The sequence below is a fragment of the Canis lupus genome, chromosome 23 (genome assembly GCF_003254725.2).
Source record: "Canis lupus dingo isolate Sandy chromosome 23, ASM325472v2, whole genome shotgun sequence".
Taxonomy (NCBI): domain Eukaryota; kingdom Metazoa; phylum Chordata; class Mammalia; order Carnivora; family Canidae; genus Canis; species Canis lupus.
The window spans coordinates 16521359-16536621 of record NC_064265.1 but is presented as its reverse complement, the minus strand read 5'-3'; positions in this window follow the sequence as shown (position 1 = coordinate 16536621).

The window sequence follows — 15263 nt, the reverse complement described above, 5'->3', positions numbered from 1 at the left end:
TCTTTCTATACTCGATAGGTCTTCTAAGCAAAACATCTCCAAAGAAACGAGAGCTTTAAATGATACACTGGACCAGATGGATTTCACAGATATCTACAGAACTTTACATCCAAACTCAACTGAATACACATTCTTCTCAAGCGCACATGGAACTTTCTCCAGAATAGACCACATATTGGGTCACAAATCGGGTCTGAACCGATACCAAAAGATTGGGATTGTCCCCTGCATATTCTCAGACCATAATGCCTTGAAATTAGAACTAAATCACAACAAGAAGTTTGGAAGGACCTCAAACACGTGGAGGTTAAGGACCATCCTGCTAAAAGATAAAAGGGTCAACCAGGAAATTAAGGAAGAATTAAAAAGATTCATGGAAACTAATGAGAATGAAGATACAACCGTTCAAAATCTTTGGGATGCAGCAAAAGCAGTCCTAAGGGGGAAATACATCGCAATACAAGCATCCATTCAAAAACTGGAAAGAACTCAAATACAAAAGCTCACCTTACACATAAAGGAGCTAGAGAAAAAACAGCAAATAGATCCTACACCCAAGAGAAGAAGGGAGTTAATAAAGATTCGAGCAGAACTCAACGAAATCGAGACCAGAAGAACTGTGGAACAGATCAACAGAACCAGGAGTTGGTTCTTTGAAAGAATTAACAAGATAGATAAACCATTAGCCAGCCTTATTAAAAAGAAGAGAGAGAAGACTCAAATTAATAAAATCATGAATGAGAAAGGAGAGATCACTACCAACACCAAGGAAATACAAACGATTTTAAAAACATATTATGAACAGCTATACGCCAATAAATTAGGCAATCTGGAAGAAATGGACGCATTCCTGGAAAGCCACAAACTACCAAAACTGGAACAGGAAGAAATAGAAAACCTGAACAGACCAATAACCAGGGAGGAAATTGAAGCAGTCATCAAAAACCTCCCAAGACACAAGAGTCCAGGGCCAGATGGCTTCCCAGGGGAATTTTATCAAACGTTTAAAGAAGAAACCATACCTATTCTCCTAAAGCTGTTTGGAAGGATAGAAAGAGATGGAGTACTTCCAAATTCGTTCTATGAAGCCAGCATCACCTTAATTCCAAAGCCAGACAAAGACCCCGCCAAAAAGGAGAATTACAGACCAATATCCCTGATGAACATGGATGCAAAAATTCTCAACAAGATACTGGCCAATAGGATCCAACAGTACATTAAGAAAATTATTCACCATGACCAAGTAGGATTTATCCCTGGGACACAAGGCTGGTTCAACACTCGTAAAACAATCAATGTGATTCATCATATCAGCAAGAGAAAAACCAAGAACCATATGATCCTCTCATTGGATGCAGAGAAAGCATTTGACAAAATACAGCATCCATTCCTGATCAAAACTCTTCAGAGTGTAGGGATAGAGGGAACATTCCTCGACATCTTAAAAGCCATCTATGAAAAGCCCACAGCAAATATCATTCTCAATGGGGAAGCACTAGGAGCCTTTCCCCTAAGATCAGGAACAAGACAGGGATGTCCACTCTCACCACTGCTGTTCAACATAGTACTGGAAGTCCTAGCCTCAGCAATCAGACAACAAAAAGACATTAAAGGCATTCAAATTGGCAAAGAAGAAGTCAAACTCTCCCTCTTCGCCGATGACATGATACTCTACATAGAAAACCCAAAAGTCTCCACCCCAAGATTGCTAGAACTCATACAGCAATTCGGTAGCGTGGCAGGATACAAAATCAATGCCCAGAAGTCAGTGGCATTTCTATACACTAACAATGAGACTGAAGAAAGAGAAATTAAGGAGTCAATCCCATTTACAATTGCACCCAAAAACATAAGATACCTAGGAATAAACCTCACCAAAGATGTAAAGGATCTATACCCTCAAAACTATAGAACACTTCTGAAAGAAATTGAGGAAGACACAAAGAGATGGAAAAATATTCCATGCTCATGGATTGGCAGAATTAATATTGTGAAAATGTCAATGTTACCCAGGGCAATATACACGTTTAATGCAATCCCTATCAAAATACCATGGACTTTCTTCAGAGAGTTAGAACAAATTATTTTAAGATTTGTGTGGAATCAGAAAAGACCCCGAATAGCCAGGGGAATTTTAAAAAAGAAAACCATATCTGGGGGCATCACAATGCCAGATTTCAGGTTGTACTACAAAGCTGTGGTCATCAAGACAGCGTGGTACTGGCACAAAAACAGACACATAGATCAGTGGAACAGAATAGAGAATCCAGAAGTGGACCCTGAACTTTATGGGCAACTAATATTCGATAAAGGAGGAAAGACTATCCATTGGAAGAAAGACAGTCTCTTCAATAAATGGTGCTGGGAAAATTGGACATCCACATGCAGAAGAATGAAACTAGACCACTCTCTTTCACCATACACAAAGATAAACTCAAAATGGATGAAAGATCTAAATGTGAGACAAGATTCCATCAAAATCCTAGAGAAGAACACAGGCAACACCCTTTTTGAACTCGGCCATAGTAACTTCTTGAAAGATACATCCACGAAGGCAAAAGAAACAAAAGCAAAAATGAACTATTGGGACTTCATCAAGATAAGAAGCTTTTGCACAGCAAAGGATACAGTCAACAAAACTCAAAGACAACCTACAGAATGGGAGAAGATATTTGCAAATGACGTATCAGATAAAGGGCTAGTTTCCAAGATCTATAAAGAACTTCTTAAACTCAACACCAAAGAAACAAACAATCCAATCATGAAATGGGCAAAAGACATGAAGAGAAATCTCACAGAGGAAGACATAGACATGGCCAACATGCATATGAGAAAATGCTCTGCATCACTTGCCATCAGGGAAATACAAATCAAAACTACAATGAGATACCACCTCACACCAGTGAGAATGGGGAAAATTAACAAGGCAGGAAACAACAAATGTTGGAGAGGATGCGGAGAAAAGGGAACCCTCTTACACTGTTGGTGGGACTGTGAACTGGTGCAGCCACTCTGGAAAACTGTGTGGAGGTTCCTCAAACAGTTAAAAATAGACCTGCCCTACGACCCAGCAAGTGCACTGTTGGGGATTTACCCCAAAGATACAAATGCAATGAAACGCCGGGACACCTGCACCCCGATGTTTCTAGCAGCAATGGCCACGATAGCCAAACTGTGGAAGGAGCCTCGGTGTCCAACGAAAGATGAATGGATCAAGAAGATGTGGTTTATGTATACAATGGAATATTACTCAGCTATTAGAAATGACAAATACCCACCATTTGCTTCAACGTGGATGGAACTGGAGGGTATTATGCTGAGTGAAGTAAGTCAGTCGGAGAAGGACAAACATTATATGTTCTCATTCATTTGGGGAATATAAATAATAGTGAAAGGGAAAATAAGGGAAGGGAGAAGAAATGTGTGGGAAATATCAGAAAGGGAGACAGAACGTAAAGACGCTAACTCTGGGAAACGAACTAGGGGTGGTAGAAGGGGAGGAGGGCGGGGGGTGGGAGTGAATGGGTGACGGGCACTGGGTGTTATTCTGTATGTTAGTAAATTGAACACCAATAAAAATAAATAAAAAAAAAAAAAAAAAAAAAAGAACATTAAAGTTCTACTGTCTTAGCAAGTTTCAATGATATAATACAGGGTTAGGAACTATAATCACCATGTTTCACATTAAAACCTCAGAAGTTACACTTAGGTTGCTCCCATATCTTGGCTACTGTGAACAATGCAGCCGATGAACATTGAGAGAACAGATATCTTTGAGATAATTATTTCATTTTCTTTGATATATACCCTGAAGTGGGATGACTGGATCATATGGTAGTTCTAGTTTTAATTTCTTGAGGATCTCCATACTGTTTTCCATAATGGCTATTATAATTTATATACTAACCCTCCAACAGTGTTCAAGGGTTCCTTTTTCTCCACATCCACACCAGCAATTATGTCTTATCTTTTTGATGATAAATATCCTAACAAGTATGAAGTGATATCTCATTGTGGTTTTGATTTGCATTTTCCTGATGATTAGTGATGTTGAGCATCTTTTTATGTACCTATGGCCATTTGAATGTCTTCTTTGGAAAAAGGTCTAGATATTCAGGTCCTTTGCCCATTTTTAAACAGGTTGTTTGTTCTGTTTTGTCTTGCTTTTTGCTATTGAATTGGATGACTTCCTTGCATATTGTGAATATTAACCTCTTATCAAACAAGTGGCTTACAAATATTTTCTCCCATTCCTCCCATTCCATAGGTTGCCTTTTCATTTTGGTGATGGTTTCCCATGCTGTGCTGAATCTTTTTAGTTTGATGTAGTCCCATTTGTTTTAAGATTGCTTTGGCTATTCAGGATCTGTTGTGGTTCCATATATTTTAGATTTTTTTTATTTCTGTGAAAAATGCTGGTGGACCTTTTTTTTATTGCTTTGGGTAGCATGAATATTTAAAAAATATTAATTTTTCTAATCCATGCACATGGGTTATCTTTCCATGTATTTGTGTCTTCTTCAATTTCTTTTATCACTGTCTGAAGCTTTTAAAGTGTCAAAGAAATTCCTAGTTATTTCTTTGTGTCTCATTATTTTTTATACTGACTCATTCCCAAAAGGGTTTGTAGTGACTTATAAAATATAAAATGTACAATTAGATAAGCAAACACATACACAAACAAAATTCCAAACATACAACAATGGCAATAACAAAACAAAATAAAAGTGATTTCCCAATTGAATTAAGAGAAAATCAGTGTAAGTAAATTGAAATATTGGAGTAGCATTAGGGTAAAGTAAGATTTAGAAAATTAGAGTAGCAAAAGCATACCATAAGAGCCATATTCTATAAAGATGTATGGTGACAAATTTAGATCTCTTCTGATTAGTTTAGCAGGGAACAAGATTTGTCCCACAATTCACAGCACAAGTACCATAAAGCAAAAATTGCTACTTGAAAGAGGCAAAATTATTCTTGGTACTGAGACAGGATAAATTTCTTCTCTGAGTCTTTGGAGGAAGTAATAAAACTGGTATTAATATAAATAAATATCCATTTTATTATCAGAGTTATCACCTGTAGTAACTTGAATACAAGAGCTTTGTGAAGAAGACATTTACAAATATCCCTGTTTTCCCTAGTTCTCTGATGATGCCAATTATTACCATATAACAGAATAAATAAGTCTGTTATATGGGAACTTTCCTGTAGAGTTACTTTGCTGTAGAATTATTTTCCTGTATACTTCTGGGTAAAAATAAGGGATGTGGCTTCTAGGGGAGCACCAGAAGATGAATAGATAACTTCCCAACATCTAGCCTAGTCCCAGGAGCTCTGGCTGGAGGAAACAACTCTGACCAGTGCTCTTTCTTTCAGGCCCCAAGGACAGAGATAGTTGGTTACAGTACTGCAGGTGACCTAAGTTGTCCTGGTCAGCAAGCTGCTGCAGACCTCTTCCACTCAAGGAACCTACTTTCCATCTGTCTGTTGCTTCTGACATTGTGCTTGGGCTTATTTGTCTGTCTGTTGCTTCTGACATTGTGCTTGGGCCTTGATTTCCGTGAGACCATCCATTCTAATGGTCCTCAAGACCTCCTCTGTGGCTTCTACTTCATGCTATCTGTCTTGACTTATAGTTGTTCAGCGTCAACATCTCCCATGAGCTGTGAGATATAGGCTCTCCTCCCTTCAGTGCTAACTTCTGAACTAAAGCCAGAAACAAATGCTCCCCACTTCTTGAAAACTCACTACACTTTCTCACTAGCTGATATTTAGGCTCTACAGTTCCTTTCTTCTTAGGAACTTACCCCAAGTTCCCCCAAGATTCATCCAGAGCTCAATTTAGATGCAGGAGGGACTCTTTTGCATGTAAACTACTCCTTTCCCTTAAGTGCAGCCAAGATTATCACATTAAATGTAAGGGCTCTGACCTCCTTTTTTCTCAGACAAGGACTATAGCCATGGTTCCCCCCCCCACCCCACCCCCCCCCCCGCCCAATTTGTTTGGAAGTCTTGTACTCTACAGCTTCTAACATCACTAATTCAACTAATTCAGTTATTTCATGTCTAAGAAGGTTCATCAAGCCTACTTCTCAATAAAATCATGGTAGCCCACCCCATCTACTCACCCACATACGCAAGGACATGCTCAAATTCAACCAATTAGGCAGTCAAAAAACATTTCTTGGATGTCTTCAATATGCCAGACAAAACAGTGATAAACTGACTTAGCATCTTTCTTCATAGATGATGTTTAAGTAAAACTGTCAATGGATAAGCAGAATTGGCTCTCCCCGGGGCCTCACTAGATATAGAATTTCAGATTGGAATATTCTTCCACTGTTCCTGTAGTGTCTGATTTAGTCAATTTCACCTGATTGATTGTAGTTGGATAGGAGCATAAAATGTCTTTTAAAATATTGTAGCAAATATGTCATAGCTTCTTTATAATAACATTTTTCATTGCTTGTTAACTCTTACTGATGGTGAATTTTTCTATCCAACTCATCTCCCTTCTCATTCCTGATGCCTGTTTCCCTTAGGTCTGGCTCAGTAAATGAGGATTACAATTCAAAGTCTTTTACAGAGAGCAGTGGTTACGAACATGTGTAGAATGCAACCAGGATTAGAGTCCAGGCACTAGGAATGATCTTGGAAGTTTATTCTTCCTTACTAGGACTTAATTTCCTCATATGTAAAATGGGTGAAAATGATTGCACCTCTCTTCCTCATGAAATGAAAGTAGTCAATAAATGATGTCTATTATTATTACTTAACAGAAATCATAGCATTCTAAAACCAATATAAGCCTTAGAAATTGTCTATTTATACACAGTTGATAGCATCTTTTGACATAAATTTTTCTTCAAACTGCGCAAAAGATTTCCAACTGCACTGCACATGCAGACGTAACTGCACAAATTGCCTTAAGTATTTCAGGTTGAAGAATATTGGAGACCTAAGTTGGTTAAAAATTAAGCTTGGATTTGGCACCTAGTAAAATAACGTTTTCTGACAAAGCTCTAATGAAAATAAAAATAGCTATAAAAGAGTCTTTTACACCAAGCTGATTCATATCCTAGTTAAAAGTGATGTTTTATGTCTATGCCTGTCATTACCCTGGTTTCCATTTCAGACAGGAAATGGCTTAAATAAGAAACATTTTCATCCATCTCTCTTCTCACTTGGCATTGCATAGGACGTTTAAGGCTGGACTGGGACTGTGTCAGGGGAGTCCCAGAGAAACAACAGGCTGGCATCTAATTTACACTAAAGAGTTTAGGGGAGAATCAGTAGAAGTTCAAATGAGAGGTACCGGAGACTAAGGGCTTAGTTATAGAATATGAATGAGGTTAAGAAGCCAAGTATCTTAATCCATTTATGCTAACTGGAGGCTGGAAGCTGGGAAGTCCAACATCAAGGCACTAGCAGATTCTGTGTCTGGTGAGGGCCTGTTTCATGGTTCATAAGATGGCTGTCTTTTTCTTCTTTTTTTAAGATTTTATTTATTTATTTGAGAGAGAGCGACCGAGCGAGTGAGTGAGAGAGAGAGAGTATGAGCTGGGGAGAGGGGCAGAGAGAGAGGGAGAAGCAGACTCCCTGCTAAGCAGGGAGCCTGATGTGGGACTTGATCCCAGGACTGGGATCATGACCTGAGCCGAAGGCAGAAGCTTAACTGACTGAAGCACTCAAGTGCCCCAAGATGGCTGTCTTCTCACTGTGTCTTCACATAGTAGAAAAAGTGAGGGAACTCTCTGAGGTCCCTTTTATAAGAGCATTAGTGCCATTAATTGAAGATTTCACCCTAATCACATCATAATCTCCCAGTGGCCCTGCCTCCAAATACTATCACATTAGAGATTAGGTTTCAACATGAGAATTTGGGAGAGATACAATCATCCAGTCTTTGGCACCAAGTCTCTAAGAAAGGAGGCAATCTAATGGATATCCATCAAGTTTAGACTCTTTCACTCAGAATTTCTTCCTCTTCTTCCTCCTCCTCCTCCCTCTTCTTCTTCTTTTCAGAGTCTATTCTTAATAATGATATATGTCATCTTGAGGCTATTTTTATCAGGCTCATATAGGCCTGTGGTGTCATGGTTGTGAATGATCTGAAAGGATAGTCTACCTCCTGGGAAGGGGGAAATACTTTCAAAAAGGCACTTCAAATAAGTCAGCAATAATATTTAGTGTACATATTCAGTTTAAGAATCAACTGTCAAGAAAAAGCTACTAGAATTAGAGAATCAGAAGGAACTTCAGTTTTCCTGTCTCTTTAGCATCTCTCAAAAGAAAAATTCAAACATGGCCAGTGTCCAAAAGGCCATTTTGTTGTTGTTTTTCAGTTTATTAAAAGATAGATGTTTTCTTATATTGAGTTGAAATCTGCTTCCTTGTGACTCTATACACTCAGTAATTCTATTTTTTTGTGAGTGGAAGGAGGCAGATGACTTCTATGATGCTTGGTATAAGAACATGTGATGCTTGGAAACATTCTTTTGTTCATATTCTTCTTTCTCTTCATAGCCTACCCGGCATCTCCTGAAAGAACTTTGAAGGTCAAGACAAGAGGAGATATCATATATTTTATATAAAGTTTGGGACTGATGTCCATTTTCTTTCTGCTTTTTTTTTTTAATTCTGGTAAAATGCACATAACAAAATTTGCCACCTTAACCGTTTTTAAGCATACAGTTATACAGTTCAGTGGTATTATGTACATTCATGTTATTATACAACCATCTCCACTACCCATCTGCAGAACTCTTTTCATCTTGCAAAACTGAAACTCAGTACCCAACAAACATACTTCTTATTCCCCATCCTTGACCCCTGATAACCAACATTTTCTTTCTGTCTATATTATTTTAACTACTCTAAATACCTCATGTAAGTGGCATAAGACAATATTTGCCTTTTTGTGACTAAAAATAACACAATGCTATTTCACTTTGCATAATCTCCTTAACCTTCTTCATCTATGTTATATAGCATGTTAGAACTACCTTCCTTTTTAAAATGGAGTAATTGTCTGCTGTATGTATATAGATCACATTTTGCGTTTGCATGTTTGTTTTCTTTAAATTTCGTATCAGAAAAGGAAGAATCAGAGAATTCAAGGTACAGATGGAACTTCAAAAAATGATCTTTAATGTAGTATAAACACACACACACACAAGCAAACACACACACACAAAACATTAAAAAAATGACATTGACAAAGCCACCACAACATAACTGTACACACTCACTACATTTGCTATGATTTAAAAGGCTGACATCACCAAGTATTGTTAAAGATGTAGAACAATTAGAACTTCAGTAAGGATGTAATTTGCCAAAATCCATTTGGAGAACTATTTAACAGTGTCTACTACAGCTGAACATAAGACTCCTGGTTTAAGATTCCCCCCCAGGTATAGAAGTAAAAAATCTGTACATGTGTGCACCAAGAACATTTATGAGCATGTTCACAGAAGCACTACTCATACTAGCCCCAAACTGGAAACTACCAAAATGCTCAACAGTGGAACAGATGAATAAATTTTTGGTATGTTTGTACACTGAAATAACTTACAGAAATTAAAATGAATAAACTGCTGCTCCATGCAATAATATGAGTGAATCATAATGAATCACAAACATAATGTTGAAGGAAAGAGGCCAGGTAGAAAAGTACATGTTGCATAATTCTATTTACATGAAGGTCAAAAACTGGTGAAACTGATCTAAAGGAAGAGAAGCCAAGCCACTGGTTAACTTTCAAGAGTTGAATAGTACTGGGAGAGGAGAATGAGGAGGGCTTTTGAGGTTTTGGTAACATTTTATTTGATCTGGATATTGGCTTTGCGGGTATGTTTAAATTTGGAAAATTAATTCAACTGAAAACTTAAAAATGTGCACTTCTCTGTATGTATGCTTCTTAGAATAACCACATATGCTTTAAATATGATGACCATGAATTTTAAATGCTATGCATGTTATACATAAGTATTCATGGAACATGTGTAATTATGCATATACTATGTGAGTGGTAGGCTTTTTGAATGTTTATTTGTGACAGTATTTTCATGATGTTATTTGTGCAACAAGTTATTATTTTTTAAAATTTTGCTTATTTATTCATGAGAGACAGAAGGGGAAGAGGCAGAGACAAAGAGAGAAGCAGGCTCCCCGGCTGAGCAGGGAGCCCAATATGGGACTGGATCCTAGGACCCTGTGATCACTACCTGAGCAGAAGGCAGATGCTTCACCGACTGAGCCACTCAGTCGCCCTGCAACAAGTAATTAAAACCAAAGAGATACTATTTATTATACTTACTTATTATACTCCCAATGGATCCAAATTTCCAGAGGAGATACCTTAGAGAGTAGAACAGAACACAAACAAGCTAACTGGGTAGTAAATAGAGGAAAATAATGAAAAACATAATATCCATTTTTAATACAAAAATTTATGCTATGCTTATTTATTGAGCTATTGAAAGGAAACCTCTTCTTATCCAAGAATCATGGGACTTTAATTATGGAAAGGGCCATAGAGTCTGCTGAATCCACCTCCTTGATTTTTTAGACATGATCGAAGTTCCAGCATCACACAGTTTGATGATGGCAGGATCAGGACATGTTTCCCTTTTCTTAGTCCAGTGCTTTTCTTTTGAATCAGCTACTGGCTACCTCTGGATTTCTTCAAAGCTGTGACAGAGCCAAGGACCAAGTGCCTAAAAGCCACACTGTGCAGATAGTTTGAGAAAGTTACCAATTATTAGACTCCTCTCTGAAGCCACACAGGTTTGCAAAGTGATTTTGCAGTTTCTCCTTTCAAGAGGTGGAGTCTGTTTCTGACTCCTTAAAACGGTTTGATCACATGACTTGCTTGACCCGTAGAATGAGGCAGAAAACGTGCTGAGCCAGTTGTGCACTCAGGTCTCCAGAAATTGTGAGCAACTTAGCTTTGTCTCTTTGTCAGCCATCAGGTGAACAAGCTCCGCTTCTTGGAAGATGAAAGCACGCGGGGCAGAGACGAGTTGTTCCAGGCCCTCGTAGCTTCGGCAGCTGGCCATAGCCTAGACCAGAGCTTCAGGCCAGTTGTTGGCCCACAGGACTGTGAGTTAAATACAGGTGTCTTAAGTCACCAAGTTTTAGGATGTGATGGCTTTTTGCACATCAAAAGTGAATGGACACATCACATCACCTAACTGTTTTAGGGTTTGTCTCATTTATCAGTGGCATTGCAAATTGATGTCCTTTTCTTCCTGTTTTAAGTGAGAAAATATCTTAGAATGGAAGATAGAAATTTTAAAGAGGCAAAGGAGATTTGGCATGCCCAGCATCTTTTTAAATAAGGCCTGGACACTTGCCCCCTTCCCTGCGAAGACCTACTGGGGACATTTGACATTACTAGCACTTTGATATCAATTCATTTTTTGTTCTCTTTCTCACTCAAGACAAACAGACCCAAATATTATACATTACCTATCACTTCCCCTTTCTCCTTTATCACCACTTAGGGGTGAGATGGATCATCCCCCTTCAGGACCTTTTTTTATTAGAGTTGCTGGTTGTTGTAAAGGAGTGACACTTCTGACTGACTCAGGTTGTGGTTACAAGTTCAATACTCTGTCCTCAGAAGCACTTGCTGTTTCAGCAAATGCTTGCAGAGATGTCCTCTGTTCTTGTAGACAAGCAATTGAACTAAGGTGTATTTCTTTCAAGAGAAGTAACTATTCATTCTGACCTTTTCCTGCTATTCTGTCCACTTCTAGAGCACTGTGTGTGCTCTGATGGTGACCATGGCCCTAAGCCAGAGGGAGGGAAGTCTCACCATATTGTTGTCAGAGTAGATAAGCAGTGGGGCACATGAAAGGGAAGTGCTCCAGGATTTGTGGGCTGCTTAGGCTCAAAGATGCTCTCTTCTGATCCAGCTAACAGGGACGAATGGAAGCATAAAACCCACGCTCATTAGTGACTCTCAGGCTCCCAGCAGGTGGGAGGGTGGGAGGGTGGCTGAGCAACAAGCCAACTTAATGCTTTGTACTTTCTCCTTTAAAACACACTCACATGCGCTCACATGCCCACACACACATACACACAACATTGTCTCATTTCAAAGTTGTGACAGCTTTCAGGAGTAGAGCTGCTGTTATATAAGATTAATGAAAAATGGTTACCAGTGGCTTTGGTTCCCATACTTTTTTTCTTTTCTATCTTCATAGCTTCCTGCTTTTATTTCCACTCCACAAATGAATATAGAGCACCTAATGTGTGCAAGGCAATGTGCTAGGTACTACCTTGAAGGCACAGAGGGGAACAGTAAAGATCCTGCGAGTTGGGAAGCATCTATGAAATAGTAGAACAATATGTCTAAGCAAAGCAATGAATTATAAAAGTTGTTTTTCAAGGCAAAAATGTCAGGGTACATCAGAATATTTCTTTGCATGGGAAATCCTCAACTCTTGGTATTTAGATTCTCCATTCTCTTCCTGATCACAATGGTTTTTCTCCTTACATATGGCCTGGAAACTTCATTCTCAGCCAATAACTCTGACACCAATAGACTGATCCAAGAAGGTGGGAGGTCTCCGGAGCCAGGGCACCATTGGACTAGATGATGCTTAGAATGAAGAGGAATGATTAGAACCTGAAGCTGGAAGCTGATCCCATCGAAGAGCCCTGCAGAAGAAGGAAACTAGAGAAGGGAATTGTTCACCTAACAGATATTCTGAATAGAAGAACTGACACTTTCTTTAAAGTTTGTCTTTGCTTTTTCCTTTACGCCTTTCACTCTCAAGTTACTTGCATCTCTTTCCCACTAAGGGTGTCACGATTGGGCTCTTCTTCAAGAGATATAATGCTCTTGGGATGCTCTCTCCTCCTCTCATTTGCCAAGTTACTTCAGAATCTTCCTGGTAAAAGTTCTGGAAATAACTTAGCCCCAGGTAGATAAGGGAGAATTCAAAAAGCAAAACAAAGCAAAAACACCACACAATGTTAACATCTCATTTTTCCACTCTGTCTTGTCCCTCCTTGGTCCCCACCAAGGAAAGGCTAAATTCCTACTTCTGATGATCCACTGAAGTTGATTAGAAGGACAATGGGTAGGCGGGAGAGTGAGTGAGTTTTATGAAAGGAAAAGCAAGAAGGTTGAAGGGGTCTTGAAAAGTCTGGTGAGGTTCTCCAAAACTGACAAGGAGATGAGGTATGAGACCAACTGGCACCCTATTCCTGCACAGTGCTCCAGGGATTTGGGAGAATCTCAGAGGAGAACAGCCAGCTTGAGCATGTTTCCAGTAGCTTCCAGAATTAGCAGTCTCCGTGCCACAGCTTGGCCCAGCAGCGCTGAGGCGGTATGTCTTCTTTGACTCTTTCTAGGGGAGCCCTTTACAGTATAGTCTTTAGACTAGTCACCTAATGTGTAGGTGAATGGTGCTCTCTGAAGTTGTTTACTGCAGCAGCCCTGTTAGGGACCACCTGGACAGTGGGCAATCTGTGGGGAACACAGCTGTGAGCTAATGCTCTAGGCTACCTCAGACCCTTGACACTTCCTTAGGATGCCTAGGGTAGTGGTGGTGGTGGTGAGCACTAATAAGAATTTCTCTACAACCCTTTGAGCAGGATGAGTGCTCAAAGGAGGCAAAATTTGATGTATCAAAGTCCAAATAATGAAATATTATTTCACCTTCTTTTTAAATTTTTCAATAGAACAAGATTCAGAGCCAATCCTATAGGATTTCCTTAATGGGAATTCCAAATGATTCTTTTGTTTGCATTTTTGCTGCTGAATCAGAACAGGTGCCCATTGGCTAATGACTAACCCAGAGTCATGATCATCCTTTTTCATAGCCACAAAAAAGAAACACAAACCCAGGTGCCTGGGTGGCTCAGTCAGTGATGATTTTGGCTCAGGTCATGATCTCAGGGTCCTGGGTTGGAGCCCTGTGTGGGTTTCTGCCCTGAACTTGCTTGTCCCTCTTCCTCTGCCCCTCCCCTCACCTCCGCCTCATACTCTCTCACTCTAAAAGAAATTTAAAAAAATTTATTTTACTAAAAAAAAAAAAAAAAAAAAAAAAATTTATTTTAAAAGAAACAAACCATCTGGGGGAAATGAGATCTAAGGAATGCAAAAACATGAATGCAAATTAAATAATCTTACTTTCAGAGCTTGGTCCACATTTTCCCTAGGATATCACATACTATTGATGTTGCCACAGCTCATGATTTTCAGATATTATTTTCTCAAAAAAATTAGATATCAAAACCCAGTTGGAGCCGAGAGTATGAAGAACATATTTGCCAAAGGCCATACCTTAGGGTGGGTGTTAAGTAATTACAATGCCTGCAGCAAAAGGAATGGCTACAACAAGGCAGATTTACTATACTATTTGGATTTTAACTTCCTTTTGTAGTTAATCCACATGCCATCTGTTTAACAACTTTCTCCATTTATTTCTGATTAGTTCAACACAGAGGGGCAGCACAGATGATATACATTCATCTTTTTGATTTTGTTAAGCACTCAAGCTAGTGATTACAGGATGCAGGACTAGGGTCTCCACCACCCGGGAGCTAGCTGTGCTATTGTAATCCTTCAGGTTAGCTTGAAATACACACTTCCTCCAGGCTGCCTGTGAGAGGAAAGAGATTTCTGCAAGCAGATGTCCCTTGCCCTAGAGGCTGACCGACAAGCCAACAATGAAAACCAATACAGGCTATCCCTCTGTTCTGATGGGGCACAAAAGAGCAGAGGGGGTGGAGAGGTTTACTAAAGTGAGCAGGAGCTCACTGACAGATTCTTTTACAACCAGCTTTCTCAACATTGGCACTATTGCCGTTTTGAGTAAGCTCATTCTTTGGTTGGGGACCTGCCCTGTGTATTGCAGAACTTCTAACAGCATTCTTGACCTCTACTCACTAAATGTCTGCAAGCAGCCCCTTGACCTAGTTATTTCAACAAATCTGTCTTCAGATATTTCCTGGGGGCAAAATCTCCCCCCCCCCCCACCGCCCCAGTTGAGGTCCACTGTTCGATTGCAAATCTCCCAATCCCAAAATCAGTTGCGAATTACACTGGAAGCCCCAGTAAAGCCTGGATCAAATTCACAAATAATTCAGTTCGAATGAAGTTCTGACCAACCAAATGTATATTTATCCCTCTAAAAATGTTGCTGGTACTTGCAGACCAAGGTACTTCTTGAATGGGGGACAGCAGTGGTATAACAGCTATGGGAATGAGGTGCATGCTGAGATGCCTGCAGTGACTA